The 17,204-nt window shown below is 36.6% G+C and overlaps 1 long non-coding RNA gene across 1 annotated transcript; it reads left to right on the top strand.

Annotated features, from left to right (window-relative positions):
* The first annotated feature begins 15,259 nt into the window (after nt 1-15,259).
* Nucleotides 15,260-15,931, top strand: LOC124171367. The gene is made up of 2 exons (XR_006867694.1): nt 15,260-15,632; nt 15,822-15,931. It is a non-coding gene; the product is annotated as an uncharacterized LOC124171367 (long non-coding RNA).
* Nucleotides 15,932-17,204: the final 1,273 nt, after the last annotated feature.

Raw genomic sequence — 17,204 nt, 5'->3', positions numbered from 1 at the left:
TGTTATTTATTACATATGTGATACATGTGTATTATTGAATGTATTTCCTTTGTATTCCCAGACAGCACACATGCTACAGTATACATTAAATATACGTATACGTAGTGTATAACATGCGTATACAGTAGAAGATACACGTATACTGTATACGTATAAAAACCTTCTACCCACCATCTACCAAATGTATATAACGCAGCAAATGTCCTCCTACCACGCATATACAGTATACGTATACAGTATACAAGACATATATATATACAGTATACAAGACGTATATATGTATGAAAGCAGAAAAATTCCTGCAGAATTCCAGGTTTTCCAGGGAAATTTTACTAAATTCCAGGTCAATCTTACGAGATAAAAGCTATGTATACGAATTTTACAACACTACATTTACTTAATACTTTTAATTAATTCTATAATTATATATTATCCTAGTTAAAATTCCTACATTTAAAAATAAATTATTCACTTATTTTATGAATGCAACACTTGGAATATCAACAAATTTGCCAAAATTGAAAAAGTTATCTAATCAGTGTTTGCACTCATAAAGTGCAATTTAAAATTCAATCAATGCATTTTGAAGCATGCATGTAAGTATATATAATAGGCCTGAAAATTGGCCTTGCACTGACAAATTTCATGTGAAACGAGTTTGAAATAAAAGATTTTAAATTCCAAGCAGGAGCAAAAATTCATTGATATTTTGAGTGACCAAAAATCATGCATATTTCCAGATTCCCAATCACTGAACACCCTGAGTATATTTTTCTTGATTGAGCAAAATCCTGAATGCAGTTGTTGACATGCACTGCTGTATTAAAACTGAAATTAAAGTAGCAAAACAAAAACTAAATCTCTGTTCTGGTGCCAGTGTGTATTTAGTGCAAGCGTGGAAGTACTAGTACATCCATTTTGTCATTTAGTGTGAGAGACATCTCCAGCATTTCAGAGTGTTTACGTACATTTGAGAACATCCTGTCTAAGCAGCAGAGAGCGTTCATAAACATAATGTAACATGCTAGTGTGTTTTGCATTGTTCTGTGGGAACACTTACCAGTTTGTTTGAGACTTCTTGCTGACAATAAATTCAATAGAGAAAAAAATCTGTGAGATTCAGGTCTTACAGGGTCTACAGAGGAAATGGAAAACACATGTGTGCTGTTTAAACAAAATAATTATATTTAACTAAATATTACACATATTTTTACTAATATACCACACAATCTCAGAAATACATAAGAGATTGAATTCATTAGACACAATAAAGGGGCAAAGCCCAGACGGTAAACCACATTTTGTGCTTAATTATCATCAAGAGGTTTTAGTGGATCCTCTCACAGTATTATTTAATCAGTCTATTCATCCAATGTAAAAAAAACATCTCATCGTATGAGTAAATTCACTAAGCATAGTAAGTTAAAAGTCAATTTAAGAATTAGTAAGAATTTAGATGTCAAATATAAGTAGACAAATATTTTCTGAATATTTTGATGAGTGTTGATAAATAACAAATACCGTTAGAAATGCCTTTATTCAATGTAAACGAAAATACAGACCAATAGGATCAATATCCATGTTTTTGTCTGATTATCCTTCCTTAAGGTCACAAGAATCCATGAAGAACAAGCTCACTTTTCCTCGTATTTCTTCATCATTGGCAATTTGGAAAATTCTTCCTTACTACACCTGTAAATAATATCACATAAACTTTATTAGAATCTATTAGTGATACATCTAATTTGTCTAGTTAAAGTAAGTCACTTTGTTAAAAAGTAATCTCTATTCATGGGATTTTCCCTTAAGCTATATAAATACCAACATTCAACAAAGGATATTTTGAAAAAATTCCCCATCAGTTCTATATGTAAAAAACGTTAAGTTATTCACCTTGAATAATCGAAGTACTAAACTGATTTGAGAATTTAATTCTTAATAATTTAAAACCAATTTGTCTAAACCTAAAGAGTGAAATGCCCTCTGATCTCCAACAAATATGATTACATTTTAAAGGAAGCAACACTAATGGCACAACAGCCAATTAAAAAAATGTAAATAACTTTAAATGACTTAATAAATAGTAAAGTCGAGAAATGTTTGTTCACATTCCTCCCACACTACGGTGATTAAATGCGTCAAGCACATAAATAAATTAAAGTTTACGCAAATGCAAAGTTTTTCAATCAATAGAAGATGGATCCCTCAGTCTCAGAAAGTGTGAGAAGGTTGAAAATATTAAGAATTTGCGTCATTTAAAATAAAAAATGTGGCAATGGCAACACTTCTACTTACCCAGATTCTGATGAAGGAAGCGAAAGAAGCACTTGAGCGGTTGATAAACTTTCATTGGACAAGTTTCGCAAACAGCAAACACAACACTACAAAGTTAAGTTATAACGGTAATTGATTGCCTAGGTGCAGGTGAAACAAGTAAATGAAGAACTTAGGAGGCTGATAAACTTCGGCAGGATCAATTTCGCAAACGACGAACACAACACAATGAACGCAACATTATTCGCGGGGTCTTTGATTGTGAAAGCGGTTATGGACGCATTTATGTTTGCATATGTTTGTATCTGTGGAAATCGACTGCTGGTGGAATCGACTATCGACGGAATCCACTATCGATAGGTCTAAATCACGGGCGGGAGTCCAAATCTTGGCATTCAAAAAAATTAAGTTTCGCGTTATGACTTGAGGAATAAATTCACTGAAAAATATCTTTTTTGTTTCATCGCCTCAGTAGATAAAAAAGCACGATTGAAATCACATTTCGAAGAGCATTTTTCTTTATGAAAAGAGGGACTTTTCATGGCAGGATCATGGAAGAAATGGCAGGATTTTTTACATCTTAAGGCAGTTCATTGATTTTTTAAATTAATCTGCATTTCTTAATAACCCAGGCGGACGGCGTTCTTGGGCGTTCCGAACAGAAATGATAAAACACTCTCCAGCACCGTTATCAGCCTCCTTCATTTTTGCCAGGGCTGCCTGAAGCCAACCGGGAAAAATAAGTTCACTGATGAATCAGTTTAAAGATATTAAATGAGACGACGTCTTTATCCAATGAAACCAGAAGGAGAATAAGAAGAGAGTAGCGGCTCGAGCCGATACCTTTACAAAGAATGAAGATACATGTACAAACGTAATTATTTGCTTTGCCAACCTCGCTGCCGTGAATGACACCTGCCCTTTGCGAACAGGTCCCACTCCATGTTTTCAGGGAAGAGTTAGCTGGCAAGGTTTTCCAACTAAATTCCAACAGTGTTTTTCACGTGACACCATCACGTGGACTACCATTCGTCTGGCTCCTACCCTTCCACATATTTGGTGTGAGTGGCCCTTCCTGAGGTAATTTAGATTTATTCCTGTCAGTGTAGCTCTTGGGGTCATAGGAGCACGCAAGTAACGGAAAGGTTTTAGCCCATTGGAAAGGACGCTGTGTATACTGAAGGCTACATATGGAAATAGTATACGGACAGAGTAACCTTTAAAGGGCACTAATTGTTTACTAATGGCTACACAGTAGCGGATACAGAAAAAAAAATCTAGAGGGGGGCGCAAAAGATATCTTGACCAACCTTTACTTTTATCCTAAAAAATAATCAAGTCACATGCAAAGTTTAAGAAAGTGTTATTTGAACTAATTATACGCACATGAAATACAAAGCCATTTTATGACATAAAAAAGTTAAAATTGTAGTCCTGCAATGTTTGGTTATGCGGGCGGCCAGGAAAGGGTTGGGGGGCGCGCCTCCCATATGCATCCGCCACTGAGATTACATATGGAAACAGTATATGAAAGGTATACATATACCTCTCAGATACTGTTTCCATATGTAGCACATACGTATACAGTATATGAAAGGTATACAGATACCTTTCGTATACTGTATACGTATACGCTTCAGGATACTTAGAATCTAAAACATGTATACAGATTCTCAAGGAAACAGTATACACCTGGTATACTTACGGTATATGTATACCGTTACCAGTGTGCTGTCTGGGTTCATACATATGTACAAAGTGGTACGTGTTACACGATAAATACATTTGTATTTTTGTGTATTTTTGAAATTTGAGTACTCATGTAAATGTGGTCAAAAATACACAAAAAATATAGATGCATTTATCGTGTAACACGTACCACTTTTACATATGTATGAATACAGAGGAAATACATATGTAAATGTGGTCAAAAATACACAAAATATACATTATGTATATTTCCCGTAATGTTTGAGAGGTGGATTTTCGTGGCGTCTTGTGAAATGTTCATAAACATTTTTTCCAGAAATAATATGCTCACAACAAACGCCAGATTTCCTTATTTTAATGATCATTCATCCATTCGAATTTATACCCAGAAAGCTTAAAAATAAATCATATACTGGTCGATGTGACCAAGGGTAGTAAAGATAGTTTAATGGTTTATTGACGGGAAAATTACCCAATTACAAAAATGTACAATTATCATAAGATTGAAATATTTTTAAGCTCTTAAAAATACAGTAATAATCGTATAAACTTGCTGTAAAAACCAACAATAGAAAAAATAAACACAGTAGTTAAGAATAATATATTGAACAGTCACATATCTCTTAAACAGTGGAAATAGACATTATCATTGTACACAAGAACAAATTATTTAAGTCAATGCACAAACAAAGGTAGTTTTCTCTTCAAATTCTTTGGATTTAAATTACAAAGGTCAATGTTACTACATTTGTAGTTAATGCTCCGCATAGTTCTGGTTAAGGGTGAGTGGAAGGTGTAATTTCTATTAGAATGAGGGAGTGAAAACATGAATGTTTGCCTAGTGTTTAAAGTGGGGACATGGAAAGGGATCATTTCTACCAGATGAATAGAGTCAATGTCTCCATGCAGTAGACGGTGAATGAATGTTATGTCCAGGTGTAATCGACGGGTTGCCAAAGGTAACAGATTAAGAAGGGATAGTGTTAGGTCATAAATAATAGGGAGGATATTAAATCTGTAGGATACTAATCTTATGAATCTGCGTTGCACACTCTCAATAGCTTTGATGTGAATGTTATAGAACGGGGACCATACAATAGAGGCATACTCAAGAATAGGGCGGATTAAAGTGCAATAGAGGATCTTATAAGTATGAATATTATCAAAATCTCTTGAAATTCTGAATATGAAACCCATTGATTTCGTAGCTTGTATGACTATGGATTGGATATGATACTGAAATGTCAGGGATGAATCAAATGTAACACCTAAGTCACATATTCTGCTAACTCTAGAGATAGTTGCATTATTTAAGCTATAGTCGTACATAATTGGAGACTTAATTTTATGAAAGGTTATTACATTACATTTTAATGCGTTTAGTACCATGAGGTTATCATTACACCCTTTTTCAAATTTGTAGAGACAATTTTGCAATTTGTTACAATCCTCAAGTGATCGGATGCAGCCATAAATTTTTAAATCATCAGCATATAGTAAGTACTTGAATGGATGCAGGGGGAAGTTGATATCATTAATATACATTAGGAACAGAAGTGGCCCCAAATGTGACCCTTGTGGTACACCAGAATTGGCAGTGAAGACAGAGGACAGAACTCCGCTCACTTTAACATACAAGTTCCTATCATGTAGGTAACTTTCAACCCAGGCTAGAAGTTGACTACTTATACCATATGCTTTTAGTTTAGCAATTAGAATTTTATGATTAATTTTATCAAATGCCTTTGAAAAATCTGTATAGATTGAATCAACCTGAGAGTGCTGGGACATGGAATTTATTATGTATTCTTGATATGTTAGGAGGTTAGTTACAGTGGAACGACCTGGCCGAAATCCATGTTGCTCTTCCACTATCAACGAGTTTAAGTCAGGAGCTATTTTGTCTACAATTATGCTCTCAAGAACTTTGGTTATTACAGACTGAATTATAATTGGTCTGTAGTTCGACACATCAGTTTTATCTCCGCTTTTGAAGATGGGTACAACATGACTGGTCTTTAGTGCACTTGGGACTGTGCCACTTTCCAGGGATTTATTAAACAATATGAACAAAGGATAGGCTAATGAATGACGACAACTTTTTAGGACGATAGGGAAGTGCACTAGTGTTTCAAATGCACCAAACACATTTTTTAAATTAGAGTTCAGAATAACATAATGTCGTAAAACCACAGTTTAAATCCTAATAGTGAATACTTGATTCGAGATGACCGTCTGAAATATGGAAAAATTCAAAGGCCGCGAAAACGGGTGTCCATGTTGAATATTGGCCGTGACGTCACAAGGCAGTAGCAGAAGGCAGCTTCTACACCGCTTAGTTCTACCACTATTATTGCATAGAAAAATTACAGAATTTGAGGGTATCCGTTTTTTGCTGTCATAAAATATCTTCAGAATATATATTTGGCTGCTTCTCTTTTGAGTAAACGACTTCATCATTGCGTAATATATTAATATTCATTTACGTGTCAACTTCAAGTTTGGAAAGAGTAGTACGAATAGCACATTGAATCTTTAATAAATGCATGATGGCATTAATTTTTTGCTGGATATATTTTGGCACAATGCCGTTTATCGTGCCAAAACTTTTTTTGTAAGAACCGAGTCAAACTAATAAACCTTTTTCAGACGTTTGCTGCAAGACTCATTCGTTGCGTATGTATTCACGCCGGCCGGAACGTTCGCCCTTCGCTACTAGAATCATGGGATGTTAGCCTTATTTCCGAGCTGGCTGGTTGTTGCAATGGTTCGCTGTCCAGGATGGGTTCAAGAAAAGATAATCTTGGTTGGGAGAAGGAAAATTCCAACGATTTATAAATGGTATACCAAACTTTGATGTATTTATGGTTACTGAATTTTTGAATAAGGAGGACAGGTTCAACGCTCCATAGAAATGCGAGACGTTAAGGCTACCAAGGGGAGACCGCGTACCTTGCTGCATCATTTTCAATTAGGGCGTTAGTTAGGCTGTAATCAATTAATTTTCATGCATTACTTTTTACAAGTTATATATATAAATCCAAAATATCCATAATGCGCCAATGGGTCGGTTGGGGTAGTGGTAGCGTGCACAAGTCAATGGAAAGGTGATACCCGAAGGACCGTGGTTCAAGTCTACGTCATGGTATTATTTTTTGTTGCCTTCATTGTGATCATACGGCGTCTAGTTTATCATTAATTATAATTGCAGCAATCATTGACATGAGACAATTTTTTTATCGTCATTATGGCGTTTAGGTATTTTAGCAGTGTCATTACAAACGCCGAGATACGATGACTACAAGGGTTGGTGTGCGCTAAAATGTTAATTTTTTCTTTGCTTATACTGACCAACTTCCACATTAAAAATGAAAACCACTCTTGCAAGAGCACATACCATTAAAGGCTCGCGGCAAGCAACAATATGCGTACTGGCATAATTAATAAGAACACAAAGCGAATATAAAATGCCATATATATATCTCGAACACTTGTAATTCACATTACTCCAAAGGGAGTTTACTTACTCCGTACATACCTCAGTACCTTGTACTCAGTACCTACCAGTTTACCTCAGTACCAGTGCTAAAAGAACCATTCTGAAATATAATTTCAACTAACAAATAGGATGAAATAAAAGTTGATAACCCTGGACCGGGCGCGCTGGCGTATAAAATACGTCAATCTTTGAAAACCAAGGATTTCGACATTGTACGTACATTCTGGGCTATAATGGTCTCGTGTATTCTTACAATATACTTTGACTGCCTATATTGCGAGTTTTCAAAGTTCGAGGTATTGTAGCTAATTTTTTAGATCAGCAAGATGAACCCGTCACCAGTGGAGTACAAATTACGCTGCGCGACCTGCCGTGTACCTTTATATCTGTATCACCTGTAAATGTATTAATTTCAACAAATAAAGATTAACTTTAACAAAAATCGTTTGTTATCATATATGCACATATCATGGGCAAAGTACGCATTTTGCCCGGTCGTGTAAAAAAACAGTCGCGCCATAATTCTTTAACCAAACTACTTTCAGTTTATAAATTACGTAGGTCTACGCGGAAGATGCTATATTTTGACTCAACACACTTTCTGATGTGACTAAGGTACCTATTAAGTAAATTATTATAATATAAATATCAATTTGATCTTACAATACCTTCAAATGATCTTCAAAACAGAATATCATCGATAGGTAAGAGTCAGGAGCAGCCTTGAACCATTTATTCCGTATAGCTTGCCCAGATAGCACAAAGTAAGTGAGTTAACCGTTTCTTATGGTTTTCTTACGGAAAAAATTGATAAGCAGCTTATCGTAAGCTAAGGGACTTATATAAGGCAAGGGTAAGACGTTAGGGGCGTTTAGGTAAGGAATGCCGTCAAATATCCTCAGGCAATGTAATTCACTTCTGTTGGAGCGCCAAAGGCGGCTGAACAGCGTACTACACATGCTACGCGGCTCATCTTGACATGAATTTAAAGGCTATTGGGGAAATTTAGCGAGTTTTTAGAAGGGCTGAACAACTGATAACAGATTTTCCCGTAAATAGAAAAAAATTAATAACTGCAAGCAACCGGCTAGTGAAGATATAAAGCATAGTTCAAGTACTTTATCCACGCGGCGGAAAGAAAAAAAATAACGTCAGGATGGATCCGAACGTGCGACCCTCGGAACCGACCAATAGCTCGCTAACCACTACACCACGGCAGTTGTTGAGAGTAAGTGGCGTAGTTACTAATTAAATATCCAATTATGTAAAAAAACTTGTTTGGCATGTGCATGAAAAACTGAATTTATTCAAGGTCCATACATTTTAACATTTATGAATTTTAAATTATGGTTTGATAACCCGACAACTACAATACGTATTTTAGATGTTCCTTCCGGCATTTTTATATTATTCTACGTTGGTATTCTTGTGAAATTGTGTTTTTCTTACGACCTTCGTTAAGCTATCAGTTCATAAATGTGAATGATTTTCAAATTATGGCGGTATGATGTTATTTCTCCTCATAATATAGAAGCGCCAATAATAAAAACATTGTTTTAATGCATAAAGGCCTTAATTAACACTCTGTAACGATGGGATAATAACAGCATCTACGGAAGTGCTGAAAGTTTGGCATCCATTTTGCCATTACTCTGGATGTTTGTCGCCCTGGCCGTAAGAAACCCATAACAAGCTTACTTGAGAAGCGACTTCCTTATTTCTTCCTTTCACCTTATCTCAATGACTTATAATGTGCTAGCTGGGTGTGCTTAAGGCACGGGAATGAATATCTTCTCCAGGCTTTTGTTTCGACGTCGAGATGAAATTTGGAACAAAAAATCATTTATAATTCTATTTTGAATTCATGTTTTCGGTACTAGACGACATTTTTAGGAAGCAAACTCCACCGATTCCCGGAAACTCTCGCCGCGCTAAAGAAGGCGACGGAATACAGCGATACTCCACTGGTGACTACTGCCTTGTGACGTCACATCTCAATCAAGATGGAGGCACTGTGTTTCAGCGCAACATGAAAATTTCCGACTTTCAAAACGTTTTAAAGTGCATACCCCAGATGCAGAAAATAAAAGTGACTATAGTAATGTTTCTTTTTTAGGCTAAACTTTCAAATTCAGCAATAAAAAAAAAATTAGTGCACTTCCCTATTGCAGGAATGTTATCAGGGCCAGTACCCTTTGTTAGATCTAGATGAGACAGTTTGCTAATAATGTTTTCACAAGAAATGTGAAGCTTGCTCAGATTGAGTGTTGTGTCATAGTTAGGTATTGTTGTGTATGTATATTTATGTCATGTGCTTCGCGCCGCCTCCATCTTGGGTTGGATCATGATTCAGTCGTTCAGGGATTGTGGCAGAGAGAGCATCATGGTGCGGTCGTGGCGTGGTGTAGTGAGATGCTTGTGCTATAGATAATAAATGGTTGTGTTGATCGGAAGCCTGCTATTATTTAACCCACGGACATGATAGGTATAACTAAGTTGTCAGGCTGTTGATTGCTGTAAACTTTGACAAAACAGGAGGCAAATAGGTCAGCTATTTCTTTATAATTTTCAGCAATCATATTGTCGTAGGTCATGTGGTGAGGAAATTTGTCCATCTGTTTGGTATTCTTGGCATAAGTCCAGAAATATTTAGTATTATGTGAAATGGATGATTGAACCTCGTCCATATACTTAGAGTAGCACTCTTTAGATAGGATTTTGCACTTCCTTCTGATTTCAGAAAATTTTGCATGGTCTAAATGACTCCCAGTTCTTTTAAATGTTTGATGATGCAGCTTCTTAAGACATATTAAATTTCTGAGCTCAGCAGAGAACCATTTTGGTAAGCCATTACTTTTGATGTTAATGATAGGAGTGTAGAGTTGGATAGCATTTTGGAGGACACTGTAAAATGAGTGAGTCGCGTTATCAATATTTTGATTAGAGAGTATTTGGGGCCAATTAATATTGATCAAGTAGTTATCAAGGCTTTCAAAATCACAGGCTTTGAAGTCATACAATTGCATTGAATTCTCAATCAGCTCTATGGGGTTGGACAAGCACACATCAAAGTGAAGGGCGGGGTGATATTTATCACAGACAGTAAATGGATCACATACAATATCACAGTGTAATTTGTCAGAGGATGTAAACACCAGGTCAAGGAGTGTACCATGCTTATTGTGAACAGAGTTCCTTTGAGAAAGCCCTAAGAATGACATACCGTTAATAAGGGCCCAGGCTTGGTGATAGGATGGATTATTGTCCGTAATATTTAGCCAGTTCACATTTGGCACGTTGTAATCACCGGCAATTACAACTTCCGAATATTGAGAAGAATTTAACAGGTTTTCAAGTGAATAAACGTGAGCCTCATAACAGTCAGGATGAGATTTGGGGGGACAGCACTAATCAGGATTTTGGAGGAAGCACCAATGATGGCCACAAATAATTGCTCGACATTGTTTACCGGCGATTTAACAACCTGAGCCTTAAGGGAACGATGCACTCCAATCAACACACCACCACCGGATAATTTATCTGATGTTTCACGCGAACGATCACATCTGAATATAGCATAGTTATGAATTAGCAGTTCACAAGAGGAGATATCGTCGTTCAACCAGGTTTCTGTCAGAATAAATACATCATAGTGAGAAATGGAGATTGCACTTCGTAGGTGACTAAGTTTAGTTCTAATACCTCGGGTGTTTTGATAATACACAGAAATATTAGCTGTATTCAATCGTTTTTTGATGCTTGCTGATTCACAATTTTGGGAAAACCATTCACGTACTTTATCGTAAGATTCGGCTCACCGGAGGACTTACGACGCTCGAGCTCCTGTTGCAGCTGTTTCATATAATTTCGCTCTAGTATTGTTTGATCACTGCGAATCCTTATGTCCTTGTCGCAAATCAATTTCTTGTTCCGCAGAACAGCATGAGCATCACTTGCATTCTTAAGAGTGACCTTAAGCGGGCGTTGCTTGCCAGACAAAGGGCGGCCGAGACGGGACACGCGAATATTGTTTAGTGACACAACAGGAACCACTTTTAATATATCACGCACTTTTGCAGTTTCCTCAGCATTAGGGTCTTCTGCGACATTGAATAAGATAACGTTTGATGCCCTTATCTGGCGATCTTTAAATTCGGCAAACATGGATTCAGCAGTTTCCGAGGAAGTTAGAGTGAGCTGGGTATCACGTGTGGGAGTTTTCGCAGTTTGTACTTGTTCCTTCAGTAGTTCAATTTCTTTTTTCATATCCAGCACCAAAGTTTTGAGCTCTTCGATCACATTTCTCTGTGCAGCTGGTACAGTGTCGTCAGTTGGTTTCGTTCTAGGATTGCAGCAGTTACAAAACCAATCGATGTCCGGCTGACTAACGATTACCGAGAATATAGAGTCCTTTAGTTTAGAACATCTCTTATGAACAGGCAATTCGCAGAGACTGCATATTATGTGCGCACCTTGAAAATCAACTTTACGAGCACAGAGAGCACAAGCTTTACCGCCCGCCATATTGGAACTTGAGATGGCGGTCATATTTATGTTAATTTGTAAATGCACGCGAAATACAGACGTATTACATATGTAAAATTCAGTTTCCATCCGTGAAATATACACATGGAAAAATGGTTCACAATACATGAAAAATACAAAAAATAGTTCTTGCACAGAGCAAAAGTAAAAGCGAAGTTTAATTTTTTAAGCAATATTTTAATATAACTGTTTAAACAAAAAAATTAAATTCTCAATTCTGCGCCTCCACTGCCGCAATAAGCAAGGGAAGTGAGTGGGAGTGATACAGTTATAATCTCGTTAACAGTTAAGCTCGGCATTTCGATCGAGACTACCAGAGAGACCAGAGACTACAAGAACGTGCTGTATGAGGAACTCCGGCATCTATGCTAATAACCAAAAGGAAATCCGTACTTAACTAGCTACTGATGTAGGTTAATTTTATATTTGTTTGTATTATTATACGTATTGGAAGAATTGACATAGTGTTTTAATCATCGATAACCGGTGCGTGTGGATTGTGTGTTCAACCCGAAGCTATGTTTTGCTGGAAATCTGCTTCAATCCCGCACGTTATTGCGATTCGTGCAAGCCAACTCCAACAGTTTCCTGTCACTGGATAATTAAGGTAAGGTATGATTTATCTTTTATTGTGGGTGAAATGATTGATATCACTGTAAACCACCCTGTAAACACAAATAGCTGCAGCAGCGCTGTACAGGGGTTTCACAGCTGCAAGTTCGTTTCCGTTTCAATGAAGCGAGGTAACAGCGCTTGTGCAGCGCTCTTTCGCAGCACGCTGGCGAAACATGCAATTGCAGCGCATCAGCAGCGCATGCGCAAAGCATGCCTGCAGCACCATCTTTTAAAATGTATAATTTTAGTTACTTTAAATTCAATTCTCCTTGAAATTAGGTAGAATTGGCATTCTTTCATGGTGAATATAAACACATTTTAAGAGTGAGTGTTTTTGTTTACATACGTGGTCGTAGTTATGTTTGGAACCATTGGAAATAAGCTTTAAAATAATGATCATATAGGTTTCCATTAGTAGTGAAATAGGAAATTTGTAACGCATGTCACAGGAAAAGTTCACAGCTCAAAAGTTTTTGTTAGCCAACCTTTTTAGTAAAATACCAAAAAGATTGTCTAACGAGACGGGCTGACGCGGGAGTGAAAAAATCATTAAAGCGACAGAGAGAATGCCCTGCTGAAATGGAAGATGTCAATACTGATTTATCCAGTAATTATCTCGTGTTACTAATTAAAAAATATAAGTTATTTAAAGCTTAAGTACGCCTTCAGGAATGCATTGATGAATTTTAAAATGAAAACACTGGTAGAGGAGTAACGGGATAACTCAAAAGCATTTTGGTCTGGTGTTAGGGAAGTACGAGCAATGTAAAATATCTTCCGTTTGATCGCTAAAATACGATGATGAATAAGTATTAGCAAACAGTTTCGTGAAAGGCAATATATTGAATTCCTACTTCAAGAGTGTGTTCATTGAACCTTCTGAGAACAAATTAGAAAATATTGCAAATGTTTTTGCAAGTTCCAGCTTCAGGGTAGATTGCCTTCATGAGTGTTTGGCAATTTTAGCCTTTATATAAATGAGAGAGTGTAATTTTCTGGCGTATGTAACATTGTTGTCACCGTGTGGTGTGCATGTGGGAATCCTCTTGCGTGCTTATGATTCATCATGATAAATATTATAATTATTACAAAGCTATTCTTGGTATAGTTTTTACTCTTGTCAGTTATTCCTTCCCTCCTTTTACAATTGATCTCCCATTGATTGCGTCTTTTGTATCAGTAGATGCTTTAAGTGTGTTCTTTGGTATTTCCTCAGATGCTGATAAGAAGCCTGCGCTGGTTCATGTTGGTTTTGGTTAAATAAATAAAAAGATAGGAGAGTGGTACCAGCAATTGCACCAGGATAAGGATATCCGTTTTTGACAGCGATTGTGTATACTGTTGCATTATTATGAATATATGCTTTTATTTTTCATTGAATTGCTCTTGCTTCATCTGATGTGTCTAGCATAATTATTTTAAACGACCACTGTTTATTCTCTAATTTTCAGTTTTGTATTTCGAAGAAAGAGCATAAAAACTTCCACTGCTATTATATGCCATGCAATTCTGCCCTTGGGTACTGTCATTTTGTTCTGTAACTAGGAATTATGGTGCATTCTCATTCTATATTGAGTACTATGTTTGTTGCCTTTGCTTTTGATGATTTTTCGTTGCATTGCTTCTGCTGACATATCATGCATTAATTACTTAACATGAATTTTGTTTATTCTCTAATTTTCAAATTTATATTCTGAGGAAAGGTCAGAGAAACTTCCACAGCCATTAATTGCTATTTAAATCTGGCCTTGCATTCTGTCTCTTTGTTCTGTAACTTTTTGGGATGCAAATTAAAAGATGCACTGAAAATAAATTTTTTTAAGCATATTTTGAATTTTTGCGATTTTATTCTTCTACCATAAACTCATTCTGCTGTATGGATAATGCTGTATAGCGAATGGTGAGTAAGTATCTGTGTTTAAGGTATGCTTAGTTATTCTGAGGATTGTTGTACGCTTTGTATGGAGTGGTTACCAGTTCTTAATTTTGCATTCTTTTTTTGATTCGAGATTTGAGAACTAATCCTGTTTTGGCTGAGCGAAGTACTGATGGTAAGCCTAGAGTGAAAGTCTATGGAAATTTTACTTTCTAGGTTGTGACCGTCATAGAATTCTACCCTGTGTGCCAAACTTCTTGTCAAGGTAATTTCGTTTTGGTTTACTACCCTGTGGCCATAGTTATGCAGGCTATTCCGGACCTTTTCATTGATGGTATGCTTTCAGTGTAAATCCCCAAAAGCAATTCCATCATTCATGTGCAGGTCTGAATTATCATCGCTGCTATGCTCGTAGATATGTCTACTTGTCCGGGCACTAGTCAGCCTGGCAGGTGAATGATGAAATAGCTATTGGGCATAAGCTACGAAGGAGTACTGAAATAAATTATTAGGTCTTGATTGAACTGCGTAATTCAATCAAGACCTAATAATTTATTTCAGTACTCTTTCATAGCGTATGCCCAATAGCTATTTCTTCATTCACCATCCAGGCTGACTAGTGCCCGGACAAGTAGACATATCTACGAGTATAGCAGCGATGATAATTCAGACCTGCACAAAAATGATGGAATTGCTTTTGGGGATAGGCCACCGGGTAGTAATTGGCAAGGATAAGGGTCGCGGTCCGTTTCACGCTTCAAGCCACTTCAAGCGCCTCAGGTCGGTCCGTTTCACGCTTTGGAGGGCTCTGAAGCACAGAAGGTGGGGCCCGGGAGCGAGCATAAATTATCAAGTTTGATAGCTCCAAACGCCCCAGCATTTACGTGAAGTGTTTGGAGCGAATGCGATATATCGTTTGCGATATTATCACGGTTACTATGCACTGGTGAGATAAATAAATAAAGCTGTGGAATAGAAGACATTACCCGCGTAGCTGAGAAAGGTTTTGGTTAATAATTGAAAGTAATGGAGAGAAAAATATTATTCAATTTGGATGCCCGATCGGTTAAAGGAAGCCGCCATGCCGTGAAGGGCCGTCAAAATCTGCAGAAAGTAAGTGAATAGAAACGATGAACTATTTGAAGAGATATTAATGACTTTAGCGTTATAGTGATTGATGATGTTTCTATTTAATAGTGTGTTTACTGTGACGATACTTTAGGTTATTGAATTAATTAGCTTAGAAGTCCCTAAAGTAACATTATTTCCTGTGGTAATCTCTATTAATTCATTTTTCCCAAGCAATGCCAAAGAAGAGGCGAGTCGATGTAATAATTGAGGAGTTCATTAAAGATATCAACCAGGAAAAGGAAAATAACAAGCGGGAGCGCGAAATAGAGAGGGAAGAAAGATAAAAGGCGACGGAGGAAAGGGAAAAAATTAGATGAAGAGAAGCGGCAAAGGCTCGAGGAGAAAATGGAATTGCAAAGAACAGTGATAGATTAGATGAAGAAACTAATTTTTCAAAATCAGTGACATTTTTTAATTGGGTGTTCATAATTAAATTAAGAAAGAAGAACTTTGTACTTTCACATTAATATTTATTCACGACCATGGTTTCAACGTTAGACGTCATCGATGACGTCTAACGTTGAAACCATGGTCGTGAATAAATATTAATGTGAAAGTACAAAGTTCTTCTTTCTTAATTTAATTATGAATCGCTTTCACCAAGTTACGCCTCAAACAATTAATTGGGTGTTCATAATATTTTTAACGTAATTGATATGAAATAAGTAAGAAGAGTTTCAATGCATTTTTATGACAAGTTCTTGTAATTTGTTATTGTATTATAATTATAATGTACCTATTTAATTGCTTAGATATATATAAATGTAATTAATCCTGAGGTAATTCATTATCATGATTCTCTGCCTTTTACCTATTCACCCCTCTCATCCTAATTATGTTTTCATTAAATTTAATCGGTACTCTTTCCACGTCAGTTGGAGCTACATCGGGCGCTTCGCCTCCTCTTTCTTCACAATTATTATGGAGCGCACAAAAAGCCAAGATGAATACCGTTATCTTTTCCACATATAATTAATTTGAATTTGTCTCTTAATATTTTATCATTTATTACTTTTCGAGCCCTCGAAAACTTAGTATTGAAGAGTTTCTGACGCAAAGTCATCCCGCAGTGTAGTTCATCTTTTCGTTTCGCATCAAGACCCGTAAAATCTCTGAATAGTACCATCAAATTTCATCGATTCTATAATCAGAGTCTGCAATGATGTGGGTATCATTGGGAAAGAATTCCTCTTGATGGCTCAAATGTATGAGAGCCGTGAATTTTTTAACACCCGCACGTCATGGACGGTAGCTGCATTGCCCGCCACACAATTGATTTATTATTTTAAATAAGATCAGGCTTATCAATGACAATATTTGAAATTACTTGAGAACGTTAGTGCACTGTAATTCCCCACCAAATTTTCTACGTAAGATAGAATCCGTGGCTTCAATGCCAGATTTCCCCTCGCCTCCATCATTTGATGGCATAAATTACTAATAAATCCACCTCATCGACGTTTCCCAATTCCTCCTCACTCTCACTTGTACTAGCGTCATCACTCGTATCCGATTCGCCATCAAAAAATACTTGTTAGCAAATGGAAAAAAATT

The sequence above is a fragment of the Ischnura elegans genome, chromosome X, assembly GCF_921293095.1.
Source record: "Ischnura elegans chromosome X, ioIscEleg1.1, whole genome shotgun sequence".
In the NCBI taxonomy this organism is placed as follows: Eukaryota; Metazoa; Arthropoda; class Insecta; order Odonata; family Coenagrionidae; genus Ischnura; species Ischnura elegans.
Note: the sequence above shows the minus strand (reverse complement) of the source record. Positions and strands in the feature narration are given on the sequence as shown.